We start from the raw sequence: 22,671 nt of genomic DNA, 5'->3' as shown, positions 1-22,671 counted from the left end.
GTACTAGCTCCAACACTGTTTTACAGTGAAAACTGCAGGAACTTCAAACCGGCACTAGGAAACAGACAGAGAAACCAGAGTAAAAGTTTCTCCTGCAACCCGTTAACTTGGTGCTAGATGAACGAACGTCTCTCCACATGCTCATTTCTGAGAGATAAGTGTGTGTGAAAGCCTTCCTTCAACTAGCTTGTTGGGAACACAGAGTTTCTTTAAAGTTGCAAACTCCACACCATATATATATATGGGGAGGTACTAGTTCCAACACTGTTTTACAGTGAAAACTGCAGGAACTTCAAACCGGCACTAGGAAACAGACAGAGAAACCAGAGTAAAAGTTTCTCCTGCAACCCGTTCCCTTGGTGCTAGATGAACGAAAGTCTCTCCACATGCTCATTTCTGAGAGAAAAGTGTGTGTGAAAGCCGTCATTCACCTAGCTTGTTGGGAACACAAAGTTTCTTTTCAGTTGCAAACTCCACTCCTTACATATATATTGGGAGGTACTAGCTCTAACTCGGTTTTACAGTGAAAACTGCAGATACTTCAAACCGGCACTAGGAAACAGACTGAGAAACCAGAGTAAAACTTTCTCCTGCAACCCGTTCCCTTGGTGCTAGATGAACGAACGTCTCTCCACATGCTCTGTTCTGAGAGATACCTGTGTGTGAAAACCGTCCTTCAGAAAGCTTGTTGGAAACACAAAGTTTCTTTTCAGTTGCAAACTCCACTCCATATATATATATGGGGAGGTACTATCTCCAACTCGGTTTTACTGTGAAAACTGCACGAATTTCAAACCGGCAATAGGAAACAGACTGAGAAACCAGAGTAAAAGTTTCTCCTGAAACCCGTTCCCTTTGTGCTAGATGAAAGAAAGTCTCTCCACACGCTAGGTTCTGAGAGATATGTGTGTGTGTTAGCCGTACTTTACCTAGCTTGTTGGGAACACAAAGTTTCTTTTCAGTTGCAAACTCCACTCCATAAATATAAATGGGGAGGTACTAGCTCCAACTCGGTTTTACAGTGAAAACTGCAGGTAATTCAAAACGGCACTAGGAAACTGACTGAGAAACCAGAGTAAAAGTTTCTCCTGCAACCCTTTCCTTTGGTGCTAGATGAACGAACGTCTCTCCACATGCTCAGTTCTGAGAGATAACTGTTTGTGAAAGCCGTCCTTCAGATAGCTTGTTGGGAACACAAAGTTTCTTTTCAGTTGCAAACTCCACTCCATGCATATATATGGGGAGGTAATAGCTCCAAATCTGTTTTACAGTGAAAACTGCAGGAACTTCAAACCGGCACTAGGAAACAGACTGAGAAACCAGAGTAAAAGTTTCCTCTGCAACCCGTTCCCTTGGTGCTAGATGAACGAACGTCTCTCCACATGCTTAGATCTGAGAGATAAGTGTGTGTGAAAGCCATCCTTAACCTAGCTTGTTGGGAACACAAAGTTTCTTTTCAGTTGCAAACTACACTCCATACATATATATGGGGGGGTACAACCTCCAACTCGGTTTTACAGTGAAAACTGCAGGAACTTCAAAACGGCACTAGGAAACAGACTGAGAAACCAGAGTAAAAGTTTCTCCTGCAACCCATTCCCTTGGTGCTAGATGAACCAACGTCTCTCCACTTGCTCAGTTCTGAGAGATAACTGTTTGTGAAAGCCGTCCTTCAGATAGCTTGTTGGGAACACAAAGTTTCTTATCAGTTGCAAAATCCACTACATACATATATATGGGGAGGTAGTAGTTCCAACTCGGTTTTACAGTGATAACTGCAGGAACTTCAAACCGGCACTAGGAAACAGACTGAGAAACCAGAGTAAAAGTTTCTCCTGCAACCCGTTCCCTTGGTGCTAGATGAACGAACGTCTATCCACATGCTCAGTCTGAGAGATAAGTGTGTGTGAAAGCCGTCCTTCACCTAGCTTGTTGGGAACACAAAGTTTCTTTTCAGTTGCAAACTCCACTCCATACATATATATGGGGAGGTACTAGCTCCAACTCGGTTTTACAGAGAAATCTGCAGGAACTTCAAACCGGCACTAGGAAAAAGACTGAGAAACCAGAGAAAAAGTTACTCCTGCAACCCGTTCCCTTGGTGCTAGATGTACGAACGTCTCTCCACATGCTCAGTTCTGAGAGATACCTGTGTGTGAAAGCCGTCCTTCACCTAGCTTGTTGGGAACACAAAGTTTCTTTTCAGTTGCAAACTCCACTCCATACATATATATGGGGAGGTACTAGCTCCAACTCGGTTTTACAGTGAAAACTGCAGATACTTCAAAAAGGCACTGGGAAACAGACTGAGAAACCAGAGTAATAGTTTATCCTGCAAACCGTTCCCTTGGTGCTAGATGAACGAACGTCTCTCCACATGCTCAGTTCTGAGAGATACCTGTGTGTGAAAGCCGTCCTTCAGAAAGCTTGTTGGAAACAAAAAGTTTCTTTTCAGTTGCAAACTCCACTCCATATATATATATGGGGAGGTACTACCTCCAACTCGGTTTTACAGTGAAAACTGCAGGAACTTCAAACCGGCACTAGAAAACAGACTGAGAATCCAGAGTAAAAGTTTCCCCTGCAACCCGTTCCCTTGGTGCTAGATGAACGAACGTCTCTCACATGCTTAATTCTGAGAGATAATTATGTGTGAAAGCCATCCTTAACCTAGTTTGTTGGGAACGCAAAGTTTCTTTTAACTTGAAAATTCCACTCCATACATATATATGGGGAGGTACTAGCTCCAACTCGGTTTTACAGTGAAAACTGCAGGAACTCAAACCGGCACTAGGAAACAGACTGAGAAACCAGAGTTAAAGTTTCTCCTGCAACCCATTCCCTTGGTGCTAGATGAACCAACGTCTCTCCACATGCTCAGTTCTGAGAGATAACTGTTTGTGAAAGAAGTCCTTCAGATAGCTTGTTGGGAACACAAAGTTTCTTATCAGTTGCAAAATCCACTCCATACATATATATGGGGAGGTACTAGTTCCAACTCGGTTTTACAGTGATAACTGCAGGAACTTCAAACCGGCACTAGGAAACAGACTGAGAAACCAGAGTAAAAGTTTCTCCTGCAACCCGTTCCCTTGGTGCTAGATGAACGAACGTCTATCCACATGCTCAGTCTGAGAGATAAGGGTGTGTGAAAGCCGTCCTTCACCTAGCTTGTTGGGAACACAAAGTTTCTTTTCAGTTGCAAACTCCACTCCATACATATATATGGGGAGGTACTAGCTCCAACTCGGTTTTACAGAGAAAACTGCAGGAACTTCAAACCGGCACTAGGAAAAAGCCTGAGAAACCAGAGAAAAAGTTACTCCTTCAACCCGTTCCCTTGATGCTAGATGTACGAACGTCTCTCCACATGCTCAGTTCTGAGAGATACCTGTGTGTGAATGCCGTCCTTCAGAAAGCTTGTTGGAAACAAAAAGTTTCTTTTCAGTTGCAAACTCCACTCCATATATATATATGGGGAGGTACTACCTCCAACTCGGTTTTACAGTGAAAACTGCAGGAACTTCAAACCGGCACTAGAAAACAGACTGAGAATCCAGAGTAAAAGTTTCCCCTGCAACCCGTTCCCTTGGTGCTAGATGAACGAACGTCTCTCACATGCTTAATTCTGAGAGATAATTATGTGTGAAAGCCATCCTTAACCTAGTTTGTTGGGAACGCAAAGTTTCTTTTAACTTGAAAATTCCACTCCATACATATATATGGGGAGTTACTAGCTCCAACTCGGTTTTACAGTGAAAACTGCAGGAACTCAAACCGGCACTAGGAAACAGACTGAGAAACCAGATTTAAAGTTTCTCCTGCAACCCATTCCCTTGGTGCTAGATGAACCAACGTCTCTCCACTTGCTCAGTTCTGAGGGATAACTGTTTGTGAAAGAAGTCCTTCAGATAGCTTGTTGGGAACACAAAGTTTCTTATCAGTTGCAAAATCCACTCCATACATATATATGGGGAGGTACTAGTTCCAACTCGGTTTTACAGTGATAACTGCAGGAACTTCAAACCGGCACTAGGAAACAGACTGAGAAACCAGAGTAAAAGTTTCTCCTGCAACCCGTTCCCTTGGTGCTAGATGAACGAACGTCTATCCACATGCTCAGTCTGAGAGATAAGTGTGTGTGAAAGCCGTCCTTCACCTAGCTTGTTGGGAACACAAAGTTTCTTTTCAGTTGCAAACTCCACTCCATACATATATATCGGGAGGTACTAGCTCCAACTCGGTTTTACAGAGAAAACTGCAGGAACTTCAAACCGGCACTAGGAAAAAGACTGAGAAACCAGAGAAAAAGTTATGCCTGCAAACCGTTCCCTTGGTGCTAGATGTACGAACGTCTCTCCACATGCTCAGTTCTGAGAGATACCTGTGTGTGAAAGCCGTCCTTCACCTAGCTTGTTGGGAACACAAAGTTTCTTTTCAGTTGCAAACTCCACTCCATACATATATATGGGGAGGTACTAGCTCCAACTCGGTTTTACAGTGAAAACTGCAGATACTTCAAAACGGCACTGGGAAACAGACTGAGATACGAGAGTAAAAGTTTATCCTGCAAACCGTTCCCTTGGTGCTAGATGAACGAACGTCTCTCACATGCTTAATTCTGAGAGATAATTATGTGTGAAAGCCATCCTTAAACTAGTTTGTTGGGAACGCAAAGTTTCTTTTAACTTGAAAATTCCACTCCATACATATATATGGGGAGGTAGTAGCTCCAACTCGGTTTTACAGTGAAAACTGCAGGAACTTCAAACCGGCACTAGGAAACAGACTGAGAAACCAGAGTTAAAGTTTCTCCTGCAACTCGTTCCCTTGGTGCTAGATGAACGAACGTCTCTCCGCATGCTCAGTTCTGAGAGATAATTGTGTCTGAAAGCCGTCCTTCACCCAGCTTTTTGGGAACACAAAGTTTCTTTTCAGTTGCAAACTCCACTCCATACATATATATGGGGAGGTACTAGCTCCAACTCGGTTTTACAGTGAAAACTGCAGGAACTTCATACCGGCACTAGGAAACAGACTGAGAAACCAGAGTAAAAGTTACTCCTGCAACCCGTTCCCTTGGTGCTAGATGTACGAACGTCTCTCCACATGCTGAGTTCTGAGAGATAAGTGTGTGTGAAAGCCGTCCTTCAGATAGCTTCTTGGGAACGCAAAGTTATTTTCAGTTGCCTACTCCATTTCTTACATATATATTGGGAGGTACAAGCTCCAACTCTGTTTTACAGTGAAAACTGCAGGAACTTCAAACTGGCACTAGGAAACACACTGAGAAACCAGAGTAAAAGTTTCTCCTTCAACCCGTTCCCTTGGTGCTAGATGAACGAACGACTCTCCATTTGCTCATTTCTCAGAGATATGTGTGTGTGGAAGCCGTCCTTCACCTAGCTTGTTGGGAACACAAAGTTTCTTATCAGTTGCAAACTCCACTCCATACATATATATGGGGAGGTACTTGCTCAAATTCGGTTTTACAGTGAAAATTGCAGGAACTTCAAACCGGCACTAGGAATCAGACTGAGAAACCAGAGTAAAAGTTTATCCTGCAACCCGTTCCCTTGGTGCTAGATGAAAGAACGTCTCTCCACATGCTAGGTTCTGAGAGATATGTGTGTGTGGTAGCCGAGCTTTACCTAGCTTGTTGGGAACACAAAGTTTCTTTTCAGTTGCATACTCGACTCCATACATATATATGGGGAGGTACTATCTCCAACTCGGTTTTACAGTGAAAACTGCAGGTACTTCAAAACGGCACTAGGAAACAGACTGAGAAACCAGAGTAAAAGTTTCTCCTGCAACCCGTTCCCTTGGTGCTAGATGAACGAACGTCTCTCCACATGCTCAGTTCTGAGAGATAACTGTTTGTGAAAGCCGTCCTTCAGATAGCTTGTTGGGAACACAAAGATTCTTTTCAGTTGCAAACCCCACTCCATACATATATATGGGGAGGTACTAGCTCCAACTCGGTTTTACAGTGAAAACTGCAGGAACTACAAAACGGCACTAGAAAACAGACTGAGAATCCAGAGTAAAAGTTTCCCCTGCAACCCGTTCCCTTGGTGCTAGATGAACGAACGTCTCTCACATGCTTAATTCTGAGAGATAATTATGTGTGAAAGCCATCCTTAACCTAGTTTGTTGGGAACGCAAAGTTTCTTTTAACTTGAAAATTCCACTCCATACATATATATGGGGAGGTACTAGCTCCAACTCGGTTTTACAGTGAAAACTGCAGGAACTCAAACCGGCACTAGGAAACAGACTGAGAAACCAGAGTTAAAGTTTCTCCTGCAACCCATTCCCTTGGTGCTAGATGAACCAACGTCTCTCCACTTGCTCAGTTCTGAGAGATAACTGTTTGTGAAAGAAGTCCTTCAGATAGCTTGTTGGGAACACAAAGTTTCTTATCAGTTGCAAAATCCACTCCATACATATATATGGGGAGGTACTAGTTCCAACTCGGTTTTACAGTGATAACTGCAGGAACTTCAAACCGGCACTAGGAAACAGACTGAGAAACCAGAGTAAAAGTTTCTCCTGCAACCCCTTCCCTTGGTGCTAGATGAACGAACGTCTATCCACATGCTCAGTCTGAGAGATAAGTGTGTGTGAAAGCCGTCCTTCACCTAGCTTGTTGGGAACACAAAGTTTCTTTTCAGTTGCAAACTCCACTCCATACATATATATCGGGAGGTACTAGCTCCAACTCGGTTTTACAGAGAAAACTGCAGGAACTTCAAACCGGCACTAGGAAAAAGACTGAGAAACCAGAGAAAAAGTTATTCCTGCAAACCGTTCCCTTGGTGCTAGATGTACGAACGTCTCTCCACATGCTCAGTTCTGAGAGATACCTGTGTGTGAAAGCCGTCCTTCACCTACCTTGTTGGGAACACAAAGTTTCTTTTCAGTTGCAAACTCCACTCCATACATATATATGGGGAGGTACTAGCTCCAACTCGGTTTTACAGTGAAAACTGCAGATACTTCAAAACGGCACTGGGAAACAGACTGAGAAACCAGAGTAAAAGTTTATCCTGCAAACCGTTCCATTGGTGCTAGATGAACGAACGTCTCTCCACATGCTCAGTTCTGAGAGATACCTGTGTGTGAAAGCCGTCCTTCACCTAGCTTGTTGGGAACACAAAGTTTCTTTTCAGTTGCAAACTCCACTCCATACATATATATGGGGAGGTACTAGCTCCAACTCGGTTTTACAGTGAAAACTGCAGGAACTTCAAACCGGCACTAGAAAACAGACTGAGAATCCAGAGTAAAAGTTTCCCGTGCAACCCGTTCCCTTGGTGCTAGATGAACGAACGTCTCTCACATGCTTAATTCTGAGAGATAATTATGTGTGAAAGCCATCCTTAACCTAGTTTGTTGGGAACGCAAAGTTTCTTTTAACTTGAAAATTCCACTCCATACATATATATGGGGAGGTACTAGCTCCAACTCGGTTTTACAGTGAAAACTGCAGGAACTTCAAACCGGCACTAGGAAACAGACTGAGAAACCAGAGTTAAAGTTTCTCCTGCAACTCATTCCCTTGGTGCTAGATGAACGAACGTCTCTCCGCATGCTCAGTTCTGAGAGATAATTGTGTCTGAAAGCCGTCCTTCACCCAGCTTTTTGGGAACACAAAGTTTCTTTTCAGTTGCAAACTCCACTCCATACATATATATGGGGAGGTACTAGCTCCAACTCGGTTTTACAGTGAAAACTGCAGGAACTTCATACCGGCACTAGGAAACAGACTGAGAAACCAGAGTAAAAGTTACTCCTGCAACCCGTTCCCTTGGTGCTAGATGTACGAACGTCTCTCCACATGCTCAGTTCTGAGAGATAATGTGTGTGAAGCCGTCCTTCAGATAGCTTCTTGGGAACGCAAAGTTATTTTCAGTTGCCAACTCCATTCCTTACATATATATTGGGAGGTACATGCTCCAACTCTGTTTTACAGTGAAAACTGCAGGAACTTCGAACTGGCACTAGGAAACACACTGAGAAACCAGAGTAAAAGTTTCTCCTTCAACCCGTTCCCTTGGTGCTAGATGAACGAACGACTCTCCACTTGCTCATTTCTCAGAGATATGTGTGTGTGGAAGCCGTCCTTCACCTAGCTTGTTGGGAACACAAAGTTTCTTATCAGTTGCAAACTCCACTCCATACATATATATGGGGAGGTACTTGCTCAAACTCGGTTTTACAGTGAAAACTGCAGGAACTTCAAACCGGCACTAGGAAACAGACTGAGAAACCAGAGTAAAAGTTTATCCTGCAACCCGTTCCCTTGGTGCTAGATGAAAGAACGTCTCTCCACATGCTAGGTTCTGAGAGATATGTGTGTGTGGTAGCCGAGCTTTACCTAGCTTTTTGGGAACACAAAGTTTCTTTTCAGTTGCATACTCCACTCCATACATATATATGGGGAGGTACTATCTCCAACTCGGTTTTACAGTGAAAACTGCAGGTACTTCAAAACGGCACTAGGAAACAGACTGAGAAACCAGAGTAAAAGTTTCTCCTGCAACCCGTTCCCTTGGTGCTAGATGAACGAAAGTCTCTCCACATGCTCAGTTCTCAGAGATAACTGTTTGTGAAAGCCGTCCTTCAGATAGCTTGTTGGGAACACAAAGATTCTTTTCAGTTGCAAACCCCACTCCATACATATATATGGGGAGGTACTAGCTCCAACTCGGTTTTACAGTGAAAACTGCAGGAACTTCAAGCCGGCACTAGGAAACAGACTGAGAAACCAGAGTAAAAGTTTCTCCTGCAACCCGTTCCCTTGGAGCTAGATGAACGAACGTCTCTCCACATGCTCAGTTCTGAGAGATAAGTGTGTGTGAAAGCCGTCCTTCACCTAGCTTGTTGGGAAAACAAAGTTTCTTTTCAGTTGCAAACTCCACTCCATACATATATATGGGGAGGTACTAGCTACAACTCGGTTTTACAGTGAAAATTGCAGGAACATCAAACCGGCACTAGGAAACAGACAGAGAAACCAGAGTAAAAGTTTCCCCTGCATCCCGTTCCCTTGGTGCTAGATGAACGAACGTCTCTCACATGCTTAATTCTGAGAGATAATTATGTGTGAAAGCCATCCTTAACCTAGTTTGTTGGGAACGCAAAGTTTCTTTTAACTTGATAATTCCACTCCATACATATATATGGGGAGGTACTAGCTCCAAATCGGTTTTACAGTGAAAACTGCAGGAACTTCAAACCGGCACTAGGAAACAGACTGAGAAAGCAGAGTTAAAGTTTCTCCTGCAACTCGTTCCCTTGGTGCTAGATGAACGAACGTCTCTCCGCATGCTCAGTTCTGAGAGATAATTGTGTCTGTAAGCCGTCCTTCACCTAGCTTGTTGGGAACACAAAGTTTCTTTTCAGTTGCAAACTCCACTCCATACATATATATGGGGAGGTACTAGCTCCAACTCGGTTTTACAGTGAAAACTGCAGGAACTTCAAACCGGCACTAGGAAACAGACTGAGAAACCAGAGTAAAACTTACTCCTGCAACCCGTTCCCTTGGTGCTAGATGTACGAACGTCTCTCCACATGCTCAGTTCTGAGAGATAAGTGTGTGTGAAAGCCGTCCTTCAGATAGCTTCTTGGGAACACAAAGTTTTTTTCAGTTGCAAACTCCATTCCTTACATATATATTGGGAGGTACAAGCTCCAACTCTGTTTTACAGTGAAAACTGCAGGATCTTCAATCCGGCACTAGGAAACAGACTGAGAAACCAGAGTAAAAGTTTATCCTGCAACCCGTTCCCTTGGTGCTAGATGAAAGAACGTCTCTCCACATGCTAGGTTCTGAGAGATATGTGTGTGTGGTAGCCGAGCTTTACCTAGCTTTTTGGGAACACAAAGTTTCTTTTCAGTTGCATACTCCACTCCATACATATATATGGGGAGGTACTATCTCCAACTCGGTTTTACAGTGAAAACTGCAGGTACTTCAAAACGGCACTAGGAAACAGACTGAGAAACCAGAGTAAAAGTTTCTCCTGCAACCCGTTCCCTTGGTGCTAGATGAACGAAAGTCTCTCCACATGCTCAGTTCTCAGAGATAACTGTTTGTGAAAGCCGTCCTTCAGATAGCTTGTTGGGAACACAAAGATTCTTTTCAGTTGCAAACCCCACTCCATACATATATATGGGGAGGTACTAGCTCCAACTCGGTTTTACAGTGAAAACTGCAGGAACTTCAAGCCGGCACTAGGAAACAGACTGAGAAACCAGAGTAAAAGTTTCTCCTGCAACCCGTTCCCTTGGAGCTAGATGAACGAACGTCTCTCCACATGCTCAGTTCTGAGAGATAAGTGTGTGTGAAAGCCGTCCTTCACCTAGCTTGTTGGGAAAACAAAGTTTCTTTTCAGTTGCAAACTCCACTCCATACATATATATGGGGAGGTACTAGGTACAACTCGGTTTTACAGTGAAAATTGCAGGAACATCAAACCGGCACTAGGAAACAGACAGAGAAACCAGAGTAAAAGTTTCCCCTGCATCCCGTTCCCTTGGTGCTAGATGAACGAACGTCTCTCACATGCTTAATTCTGAGAGATAATTATGTGTGAAAGCCATCCTTAACCTAGTTTGTTGGGAACGCAAAGTTTCTTTTAACTTGATAATTCCACTCCATACATATATATGGGGAGGTACTAGCTCCAAATCGGTTTTACAGTGAAAACTGCAGGAACTTCAAACCGGCACTAGGAAACAGACTGAGAAAGCAGAGTTAAAGTTTCTCCTGCAACTCGTTCCCTTGGTGCTAGATGAACGAACGTCTCTCCGCATGCTCAGTTCTGAGAGATAATTGTGTCTGTAAGCCGTCCTTCACCTAGCTTGTTGGGAACACAAAGTTTCTTTTCAGTTGCAAACTCCACTCCATACATATATATGGGGAGGTACTAGCTCCAACTCGGTTTTACAGTGAAAACTGCAGGAACTTCAAACCGGCACTAGGAAACAGACTGAGAAACCAGAGTAAAACTTACTCCTGCAACCCGTTCCCTTGGTGCTAGATGTACGAACGTCTCTCCACATGCTCAGTTCTGAGAGATAAGTGTGTGTGAAAGCCGTCCTTCAGATAGCTTCTTGGGAACACAAAGTTTTTTTCAGTTGCAAACTCCATTCCTTACATATATATTGGGAGGTACAAGCTCCAACTCTGTTTTACAGTGAAAACTGCAGGATCTTCAATCCGGCACTAGGAAACACACTGAGAAACCAGAGTAAAAGTTTCTCCTTCAACCCGTTCCCTTGGTGCTAGATGAACGAACGACTCTCCACTTGCTCAGTTCTCAGAGATATGTGTGTGTGGAAGCCGTCCTTCACCTAGCTTGTTGGGAACACAAAGTTTCTTATCAGTTGCAAACTCCACTCCATACATATATATGGGTAGGTACTTGCTCAAACTCGGTTTTACAGTGAAAATTGCAGGAACTTCAAACCGGCACTAGGAAACAGACTGAGAAACCAGAGTAAAAGTTTATCCAGCAACCCGTTCCCTTGGTGCTAGATGAAAGAACGTCTCTCCACATGCTAGGTTCTGAGAGATATGTGTGTGTGGTAGCCGAGCTTTACCTAGCTTGTTGGGAACACAAAATTTCTTTTCAGTTGCATACTCCACTCCATACATATATATGGGGAGGTACTATCTCCAACTCGGTTTTACAGTGAAAACGCAGGTACTTCAAAACGGCACTAGGAAACAGACTGAGAAACCAGAGTAAAAGTTTCTCCTGCAACCCGTTCCCTTGGTGCTAGATGAACGAACGTCTCTCCACATGCTCAGTTCTGAGAGATAACTGTGTGTGAAAGCCGTCCTTCAGATAGCTTGTTGGGAACACAAAGATTCTTTTCAGTTGCAAACCCCACTCCATACATATATATGGGGAGGTACTAGCTCCAACTCGGTTTTACAGTGAAAACTGCAGGTACTTCAAACCGGCACTAGGAAACAGACTGAGAAACCAGAGTAAAAGTTTCCCCTATAACCCGTTCCTTGGTGCTAGATGAACGAACGTCTCTCCACATGCTTAGTTCTGAGAGATAAGTGTGTGTGAAAGCCATCCTTAACCTAGCTTGTTGGGAACACAAAGTTTCTTTTCAGTTGCAAACTCCACTCCATACATATATATGGGGGGGTACTATCTCCAACTCGGTTTTACAGTGAAAACTGCAGGAACTTCAAACCGGCACTAGGAAACAGACTGAGAAACCAGAGTAAAAGTTTCCCCTGCAACCCGTTCCCTTGGTGCTAGATGAACTAACGTCTCTCCACATGCTTATTTCTGAGAGATAATTGTGTGTGAAAGCCATTCTTAACCTAGCTTGTTGGGAACACAAAGTTTCTTTTCACTTGCAAACTCCAATCCATACATATATATGGGGAGGTACTAGCTCCAATTCAGATTTAAAGTGAAACCTGCAGGAACTTCAAACCGGCACTAGGAAACAGACTGAGAAACCAGAGTAAAAGTTTCTCCTGCAACCCTTTCCCATGATGCTACATGAACGAACGTCTATCCACATGCTCAGTTCTGAGAGATAATTGTGTGTGGCAGCCGTCCTTTCCCTAGCTTGTTGGGAAAACAAAGTTTCTTTTCAGTTGCAAACTCCACTCCATACATATATATGGGGAGGTACTAGCTCCAATCGGTTTTACAGTGAAAACTGCAGGTAATTCAAAACGGCACTAGGAAACAAACTGAGAAACCAGAGTAAAAGTTTCACCTGCAACCCGTTCCCTTTGTGCTAGATGAACGAACGTCTCTCCACATGCTCAGTTCTGAGAGATAAGTGTGTGTGAAAGCCGTCCTTCACCTAGCGTGTTTGGAACACAAAGTTCCTTTTCAGTTGCAACCTCCACACCATACATATATATGGGGAGGTACTAGCTCCAACTCGGTTTTACAGTAAAAACTGCAGGTACTTCAAAACGGCACTAGGAAACAGAGTGAGAAACCAGAGTTAAAGTTTCTCCTGCAACCCTTTCCCTTGATGCTAGATGAACGAACTTCTCTCCACATGCTTAGTTCTGAGAGATAAGTGTGTGTGAAAGCCGTCCTTCACCTAGCTTGTTGGGAACACAAAGTTTCTTTTCAGTTGCAAACTCCACTCCATGCATATATATGGGGAGGTACTAGCTCCAAATCGGTTTTACAGTGAAAACTGCAGGAACTTCAAAACGGCACTAGGAAACAGACTGAGAATCCAGAGTAAAAGTTTCCCCTGCAACCCGTTCTCTTGGTGCTAGATGAAAGAACGTCTCTCCACATGCTCAGTTCTGAGAGATAACTGTGTGTGAAAGCCGTCCTTAACCTAGCTTGTTGGGAACACAAAGTTTCTTTTCAGTTGCAAACTCCACTCCATACATATATATGGGGAGGTACTAGCTCCAATCGGTTTTACAGTGAAAACTGCAGGTAATTCAAAACGGAACTAGGAAACAAACTGAGAAACCAGAGTAAAAGTTTCTCCTGCAACCCGTTCCCTTTGTGCTAGATGAACGAACGTCTCTCCACATGCTCAGTTCTGAGAGATAAGTGTGTGTGAAAGCCATCCTTCAGATAGCTTGTTGGAAACACAAAGTTTCTTTTCACTTGCAAACTCCACTCCATACATATATATGGGGAGGTACTAGCTCCAACTCGGTTTTACAGTGAAAACTGCAGGAACTTCAAACCGGCACTAGGAAACAGACTGAGAAACCAGAGTAAAAGTTTCTCCTGCAACCCATTCCCTTGGTGCTAGATGAACGAACGTCTCTCCACAAGCTCAGTTCTGAGAGATAAATGTGTGTGAAAGCCGTCCTTCAGATAGCTTGTTGGAAACACAAAGTTTCTTTTCAGTTGCAAACTCCATTCCATACATATATATGGGTAGGTACTAGCTCCAACTCGGGTTTACAGTGAAAACTGCAGGAACTTCAAACCGGCACTAGGAAACAGACTGAGAAACCAGAGTAAAAATTTCCCCTGCAACCCGTTCCCTTGGTGCTAGATGAACGAACTTCTCTCCACATGCTTAATTTTGAGAGATAAGTGTGTGCGAAATCCGTCCTTCACCTAGCTTGTTGGGAACACAAAGTTTTTTTCAGTTGCAAACTCCACTCCTTACATATATATGCGGAGGTACTAGCTCTAAATCGGTTTTACAGTGAAAACTGCAGATACTTCAAAACGGCACTGGGAAACAGACTGAGAAACCAGAGTAAAAGTTTATCCTGCAAACCGTTCCCTTGGTGCTAGATGAACGAACGTCTCTCCACATGCTCAGTTCTGAGAGATACCTGTGTGTGAAAGCCGTCCTTCAGAAAGCTTGTTGGAAACACAAAGTTTCTTTTCAGTTGCAAACTCCAGTCCATATATATATATGGGGAGGTACTACCTCCAACTCGGTTTTACAGTGAAAACTGCAGGAAATTCAAACCGGCACTAGAAAACAGACTGAGAATCCAGAGTAAAAGTTTCCCCTGCAACCCGTTCCCTTGGTGCAAGATGAACGAACGTCTCTCACATGCTTAATTCTGAGAGATAATTATGTGTGAAAGCCATCCTTAACCTAGCTTGTTGGGAACGCAAATTTTTTTTAACTTGCAAATTCCACTCCATACATATATATGGGGAGGTACTAGCTCCAACTCGGTTTTACAGTGAAAACTGCAGGAACTTCAAACCGGCACTAGGAAACAGACTGAGAAACCAGAGTTAAAGTTTCCCCTGCAACCCGTTCCCTTGGTGCTAGATGAACGAACGTCTCTCCGCATGCTCAGTTATGAGAGATAATTGTGTCTGAAAGCCGTCCTTCACCTAGCTTGTTGGGAACACAAAGTTTCTTTTCAGTTGCAAACTCCACTCCATACATACATATGGGGAGGTACTAGCTCCAAATCGGTTTTACAGTGGAAAATGCAGGAACTTCAATTCGGCACTAGGAAAAAGACTGAGAAACCAGAGTAAAAGTTACTCCTGCAACCGGTTCCCTTGGTGCTAGATGTACGAACGTCTCTCCACATGCTCAGTTCTGAGAGATAAGTGTGTGTGAAAGCCGTCCTTCAGATAGCTTCTTGGGAACACAAAGTTTTTTTCAGTTGCAAACTCCATTCCTTACATATATATTGGGAGGTGCAAGCTCCAACTCTGTTTTACAGTGAAAACTGCAGGAACTTCAAACCGGCACTAGGAAACACACTGAGAAACCAGAGAATAATTTCTCCTGCAACCCGTTCCCTTGGTGCTAGATGAACGAACGACTCTCCACTTGCTCAGTTCTCAGAGATATGTGTGTGTGGAAGCCGTCCTTCACCTAGCTTGTTGGGAACACAAAGTTTCTTATCAGTTGCAAACTCCACTCCATACATATATATGGTTAGGTACTAGCTCCAACTCGGTTTTACAGTGAAAATTGCATGAACTTCAAACCGGCACTAGGAAACAGACTGAGAAACCAGAGTAAAAGTTATTCTTGCAACCCGTTCCCTTGGTGCTAGATGAAAGAACGTCTCTCCACATGCTCAGTTCTGAGAGATAACTGTGTGTGAAAGCCGTCCTTAACCTAGCTTGTTGGGAACACAAAGTTTCTTTTCAGTTGCAAACTCCACTCCATACATATATATGGGGAGGTACTAGCTCCAATCGGTTTTACAGTGAAAACTGCTGGTAATTCAAACCGGCACTAGGAAACAAACTGAGAAACCAGAGTAAAAGTTTCTCCTGCAACCCGTTCCCTTTGTGCTAGATGAACGAACGTCTCTCCACATGCTCAGTTCTGAGAGATAAGTGTGTGTGAAAGCCATCCTTCAGATAGCTTGTTTTAAACACAAAGTTTCTTTTCACTTGCAAACTCCAATCCATACATATATATGGGGAGGTACTAGCTCCAACTCGGTTTTACAGTGAAAACTGCAGGAACTTCAAACCGGCACTAGGAAACAGATTGAGAAACCAGAGTAAAAGTTTCTCCTGCAACCCTTTCCCTTGATGCTAGATGAACGAACGTCTCTCCACATGCTAAGTTCTGAGAGATAAGTGTGTGTGAAAGCCGTCCTTCACCTAGCTTGTTGGGAACACAAAGTTTCTTTTCAGTTGCAAACTCTACTCCATACATATATATGGAGAGGTACTAGCTCCAACTCGGTTTTACACTGAAAACTTCAGGAACTTCAAACCGGCACTAGGAAACAGACTGAGAAACCAGAGTAAAAGATTCTCCTGCAATCCGTTACCTTGGTGCTAGATGAAAGAACGTCTCTCCACATGCTAGGTTCTGAGAGATATGTGTGTGTGAAAGCCGTCCTTCACCTAGCTTGTTGGGAACACAAAGTTTCTTTTCAGTTGCCAACTCCACTCCATACATATATATGGGGAGGTACTAGCTCCAACTCGGTTTTATAGTGAAAACTGCAGGAACTTCAAACCGGCACTAGGAAACAGACTGAGAAACCAGAGTAAAAGTTTCTCCTGCAACCCATTCCCTTGGTGCTAGATGAACGAACGTCTCTCCACAAGCTCAGTTCTGAGAGATAACTGTGTGTGAAAGCCATCCTTCAGATAGCTTGTTGGAAACACAAAGTTTCTTTTCAGTTGCAAACTCCATTCCATACATATATATGGGTAGGTACTAGCTCCAACTCGGGTTTACAGTGAAAACTGCAGGAATTTCAAACCGGCACTAGGAAACAGACTGAGAAACCAGAGAAAAATTTCCCCTGCAACCCGTTCCCTTGGTGCTAGATGAACGAACTTCTCTCCACATGCTTAATTTTGAGAGATAAGTGTGTGCGAAATCCGTCCTTCACCTAGCTTGTTGGGAACACAAAGTTTCTTTTCAGTTGCAAACTCCACTCCTTACATATATATGCGGATGTACTAGCTCTAAATCGGTTTTACAGTGAAAACTGCAGATACTTCAAAACGGCACTGGGAAACAGACTGAGAAACCAGAGTAAAAGTTTATCCTGCAAACCGTTCCCTTGGTGCTAGATGAACGAACGTCTCTCCACATGCTCAGTTCTGAGAGATACCTGTGTGTGAAAGCCGTCCTTCAGAAAGCTTGTTGGAAACACAAAGTTTCTTTTCAGTTGCAAACTCCAGTCCATATATATATATGGGGAGGTACTACCTCCAACTCGGTTTTACAGTGAAAACTGCAGGAATTCAAACCGGCACTAGAAAACAGACTGAGAATCCAGAGTAAAAGTTTCCCCTGCAACCCGTTCCCTTGGTGCTAGATGAACGAACGTCTCTCACATGCTTAATTCTGAGAGAAAATTATGTGTGAAAGCCATCCTTAACCTAGCTTGTTGGGAACGCAAAGTTTTTTTAACTTGCAAATTCCACTCCATACATATATATGGGGAGGTACTAGCTCCAACTCGGTTTTACAGTGAAAACTGCAGGAACTTCAAACCGGCACTAGGAAACAGACTGAGAAACCAGAGTTAAAGTTTCCCCTGCAACCCATTCCCTTGGTGCTAGATGAACGAACGTCTCTCCGCATGCTCAGTTATGAGAGATAATTGTGTCTGAAAGACGTCCTTCACCTAGCTTGTTGGGAACACAAAGTTTCTTTTCAGTTGCAAACTCCACTCCATACATACATATGGGGAGGTACTAGCTCCAACTCGGTTTTATAGTGGAAAATGCAGGAACTTCAAATCGGCTCTAGGAAAAAGACTGAGAAACCAGAGTAAAAGTTACTCCTGCAACCCGTTCCCTTGGTGCTAGATGTACGAACGTCTCTCCACATGCTCAGTTCTGAGAGATAAGTGTGTGTGAAAGCCGTCCTTCAGATAGCTTCTTGGGAACACAAAGTTTTTTTCAGTTGCAAACTCCATTCCTTACATATATATAGGGAGGTACAAGCTCCAACTCTGTTTTACAGTGAAAACTGCAGGAACTTCAAACCGGCAGTAGGAAACACACTGAGAAACCAGAGAAAAAGTTTCTCCTGCAACCCGTTCCCTTGGTGCTAGATGAACGAACGACTCTCCACTTGCTCAGTTCTCAGAGATATGTGTGTGTGGAAGCCGTCCTTCACCTAGCTTGTTGGGAACACAAAGTTTCTTATCAGTTGCAAACTCCATTCCATACATATATATGGGGAGATACTAGCTCCAACTCGGTTTTACAGTGAAAATTGCATGAACTTCAAACCGGCACTAGGAAACAGACTGAGAAACCAGAGTAAAAGTTTATCGTGCAACCCGTTCCCTTGGTGCTAGATGAAAGAACGTCTCTCCACATGCTAGGTTCTGAGAGATATGTGTGTGTGGTAGCCGAGCTTTACCTAGCTTGTTGGGAACACAAAGTTTCTTTTCAGTTGCATACCCAACTCCATATATATATATGGGGAGGTACTAGCTCCAACTCGGTTTTACAGTGAAAACTGCAGGAACTTCAACCCGGCACTAGGAAACAGACTGAGAAACCAGAGTGAAAGATTCTCCTGCAACCCGTTCCCTTGGAGCTAGATGAACGATCGTCTCTCCACATGCTCAGTTCTGAGAGATAAGTGTGTGTGAAAGCCGTCCTTCACCTAGCTTGTTGGGAACACAAAGTTTCTTTTCAGTTGCAAACTCCACTCCATACCTATATATGGGGAGGAACAAGCTCCAACTCGGTTTTGCAGTGAAAACTGCAGGAACTTCAAACCGGCACTAGGAAACAGACTGAGAACCCAGAGTAAAAGTTTCTCCTGCAACCCGTTCCCTTGGTGCTAGATGAACGAACGTCTCTCCACATGCTCAGTTCTGAGAGATAAGTGTGTGTGAAAGCCGTACTTCACCTAGCTTGTTGGGAAAACAAAGTTTCTTTTCAGTTGCAAACTCCTCTCCATACATATATATGGGGAGGTACTAGCTACAACTCGGTTTTACAGTGAAAATTGCAGGAACATCAAACCGGCACTAGGAAACAGACTGAGAAACCAGAGTAAAAGTTTCCCCTGCAACCCTTTCCCTTGGTGCTAGATGAACGAACGTCTCTCCACATGCTCAGTTCTGAGAGATAAGTGTGTGTGAAAGCCGTCCTTCACCTAGCTTGTTGGGAACACAAACTTTTTTTCAGTTGCAAACTCCATTCCATACATATATATGGGGATGTAATAGCTCCAACTCGGTTTTAAAGTGAAAACTGCAGGAACTTAAAAACCGGCACTAGGAAACAGACTGAGAAACCAGAGTAAAATTTCTCCTGCTATCCGTTCTATTGGTGCTAGATGAACGAACGACTCTCCACTTGGTCAGTTCTGAGAGATATGTGTGTGTGGAAGCCGTCCTTCACCCAGCTTGTTGGGAACACAAAGTTTCTTTTCAGTTGCAAACTCCACTCCATACATATATAAGGAGAGGTACTAGCTCCAAATCGGTTTTACAATGAAAACTGCAGGAACTTCAAACCGGCAGTAGGAAACAGACTGAGAAACCAGAGTTAAAGTTTCTCCTGCAACCCTTTCCCTTGGAGCTAGATGAAAGAACGTCTCTCCACATGCTCAGTTCTGAGAGATAATTGTGTGTGAAAAACGTCCTTCACCTAGCTTGTTGGGAACACAAAGTTTTTTTCAGTTGCAACTCCATTCCATACATATAAATGGGGAGGAACTAGCTCCAAATCGGTTTTACAGTGAAAACTGCAGGAACTTCAAACCGGCACTAGGAAACAGACTGAGAAACCAGAGTAAAAGTTTCTCCTGCAACCCGTTCCCTTTGTGCTACATGAACGAACGTCTCTCCACATGCTCAGTTCTGAGAGATAAGTGTGTGAAAGCCGTCCTTCACTAAGCTTGTTGGGAACACAAATTTTCTTATCAGATGCAAACTCCACTCCATACATATATATGGGGATGTACTAGCTCCAACTCGGTTTTACAGTGAAAACTGCAGGAACTTCAAACCGGCACTAGGAAACAGACTGAGAATTCAGAGTAAAAGTTTCCCCTGCAACCCGTTCCATTGGTGCTAGATGAACGAACGTCTCTCCACATGCTCAGTTCTGAGAGATAACTGTGTGTGAAAGCCGTCCTTCACCTAGCTTGTTGGGAACACAAAGTTTCTTTTCAGTTGCAAACTCCACTCCATACATATATATGGGGAGGTACTAGCTCCAACTCGGTTTTACAGTGAAAACTTCAGGAACTTCAAATCGGCACTAGGAAACAGACTGAGAAACCAGAGTTAAAGTTTCTCCTGCAATCCGTCCATTGGTGCTAGATGAACGAACGTCTCTCCGCATGCTATGTTCTTAGAAATATGTGAGTGTGAAAGCCGTCCTTCACCTAGCTTGTTGGGAACACAAAGTTTCTTTTCATTTGCAAACCCCACTCCATACATATTTATGGGGAGGTACTAGCTCCAACTCGGTTTTACAGTGAAAACTGCAGGAACTTCAAACCGGCACTAGGAAACAGACAGAGAAACCAGAGTAAAAGTTTCTCCTGCAACCCGTTCCCTTGGTGCTAGATGAACGAAAGTCTCTCCACATGCTCATTTCTGAGAGATATGTGTGTGTGAAAGCCGTCCTTCACCTAGCTTGTTTGGAACACAAAGTTTCTTTTCAGTTGCAAACTCCACTCCTTACATATATATTTTGAGGTACTAGCTCTAACTCGGTTTTACAGTGAAAACTGCAGATACTTCAAACCGGCACTAGGAAACAGACTGAGAAACCAGAGTAAAACTTTCTCCTGCAACCCGTTCCCTTGGTGCTAGATGAACGAACGTCTCTCCACATGCTCAGTTCTGAGAGATAAGTGTGTGTGAAAGCCGTCCTTCACCTAGCTTGTTGGGAACACAAAGTTTCTTTTCAGTTGCAAACTCCACTCCTTACATATATATTGGGAGGTACAAGCTCTAACTCGGTTTTACAGTGAAAACTGCAGGTAATTCAAAACGGCACTAGGAAACTGACTGAGAAACCAGAGTAAAAGTTTCTCCTGCAACCCTTTCCTTTGGTGCTAGATGAACGAACATCTCTCCACATGCTCAGTTCTGAGAGATAACTGTTTGTGAAAGCCGTCCCTCAGATAGCTTGTTGGGAACACAAAGTTTCTTTTCAGTTGCAAACTCCACTCCATACATATGTATGGGGAGGTAATAGATCCAAATCTGTTTTACAGTGAAAACTGCAGGAACTTCAAACCGGCACTAGGAAACAGATTGAGAAACCAGAGTAAAAGTTTCCTCTGCAACCCGTTCCCTTGGTGCTAGATGAACGAACGTCTCTCCACATGCTTAGTTCTGAGAGATATGTGTGTGTGAAAGCCATCCTTAACCTAGCTTGTTGGGAACACAAAGTTTCTTTTCAGTTGCAAACTCCACTCCATACATATATATGGGGGGGGGTACAACCTCCAACTCGGTTTTACAGTGAAAACTGCAGGAACTTCAAAACGGCACTAGGAAACAGACTGAGAAACCAGAGTAAAAGTTTCTCCTGCAACCCATTCCCTTGGTGCTAGATGAACCAACGTCTTTCCACTTGCTCAGTTCTGAGAGATAACTGTTTGTGAAAGCCGTCCTTCAGATAGCTTGTTGGGAACACAAAGTTTCTTATCAGTTGCAAAATCCACTCCATACATATATATGGGGAGGTACTAGTTCCAACTCGGTTTTACAGTGATAACTGCAGGAACTTCAAACCGGCACTAGGAAACAGACTGAGAAACCAGAGAAAAAGTTACTCCTGCAACCCGTTCCTTGGTGCTAGATGTACGAACGTCTCTCCACATGCTCAGTTCTGAGAGATACCTGTGTGTGAAAGCCGTCCTTCACCTAGCTTGTTGGGAACACAAACTTTCTTTTCAGTTGCAAACTCCACTCCATACATATATATGGGGAGGTACTAGCTCCAACTCGGTTTTACAGTGAAAACGGCAGAACTTCAAAACGGCTCTGGGAAACAGACTGAGAAACCAGAGTAAAAGTTTATCCTGCAAACCGTTCCCTTGGTGCTAGATGAACGAACGTCTCTCCACATGCTCAGTTCTGAGAGATAAGTGTGTGTGAAAGCCGTCCTTCACCTAGCTTGTTGGGAACACAAACTTTTTTTCAGTTGCAAACTCCATTCCATACATATATATGGGGATGTACTAGCTCCAACTCGGTTTTAAAGTGAAAACTGCAGGAACTTAAAAACCGGCACTAGGAAACAGACTGAGAAACCAGAGTAAAATTTCTCCTGCTATCCGTTCTATTGGTGCTAGATGAACGAACGACTCTCCACTTGGTCAGTTCTGAGAGATATGTGTGTGTGGAAGCCGTCCTTCACCCAGCTTGTTGGGAACACAAAGTTTCTTTTCAGTTGCAAACTCCACTCCATACATATATAAGGAGAGGTACTAGCTCCAAATCGGTTTTACAATGAAAACTGCAGGAACTTCAAACCGGCAGTAGGAAACAGACTGAGAAACCAGAGTTAAAGTTTCTCCTGCAACCCTTTCCCTTGGAGCTAGATGAAAGAACGTCTCTCCACATGCTCAGTTCTGAGAGATAATTGTGTGTGAAAAACGTCCTTCACCTAGCTTGTTGGGAACACAAAGTTTTTTTCAGTTGCAACTCCATTCCATACATATAAATGGGGAGGAACTAGCTCCAAATCGGTTTTACAGTGAAAACTGCAGGAACTTCAAACCGGCACT

The sequence above is a fragment of the Camelus bactrianus genome, chromosome 23 (genome assembly GCF_048773025.1).
Source record: "Camelus bactrianus isolate YW-2024 breed Bactrian camel chromosome 23, ASM4877302v1, whole genome shotgun sequence".
Lineage (NCBI taxonomy): Eukaryota > Metazoa > Chordata > Mammalia > Artiodactyla > Camelidae > Camelus > Camelus bactrianus.
The sequence above is the reverse complement of the archived record's forward strand: the minus strand, read 5'-3'. Positions refer to the sequence as shown.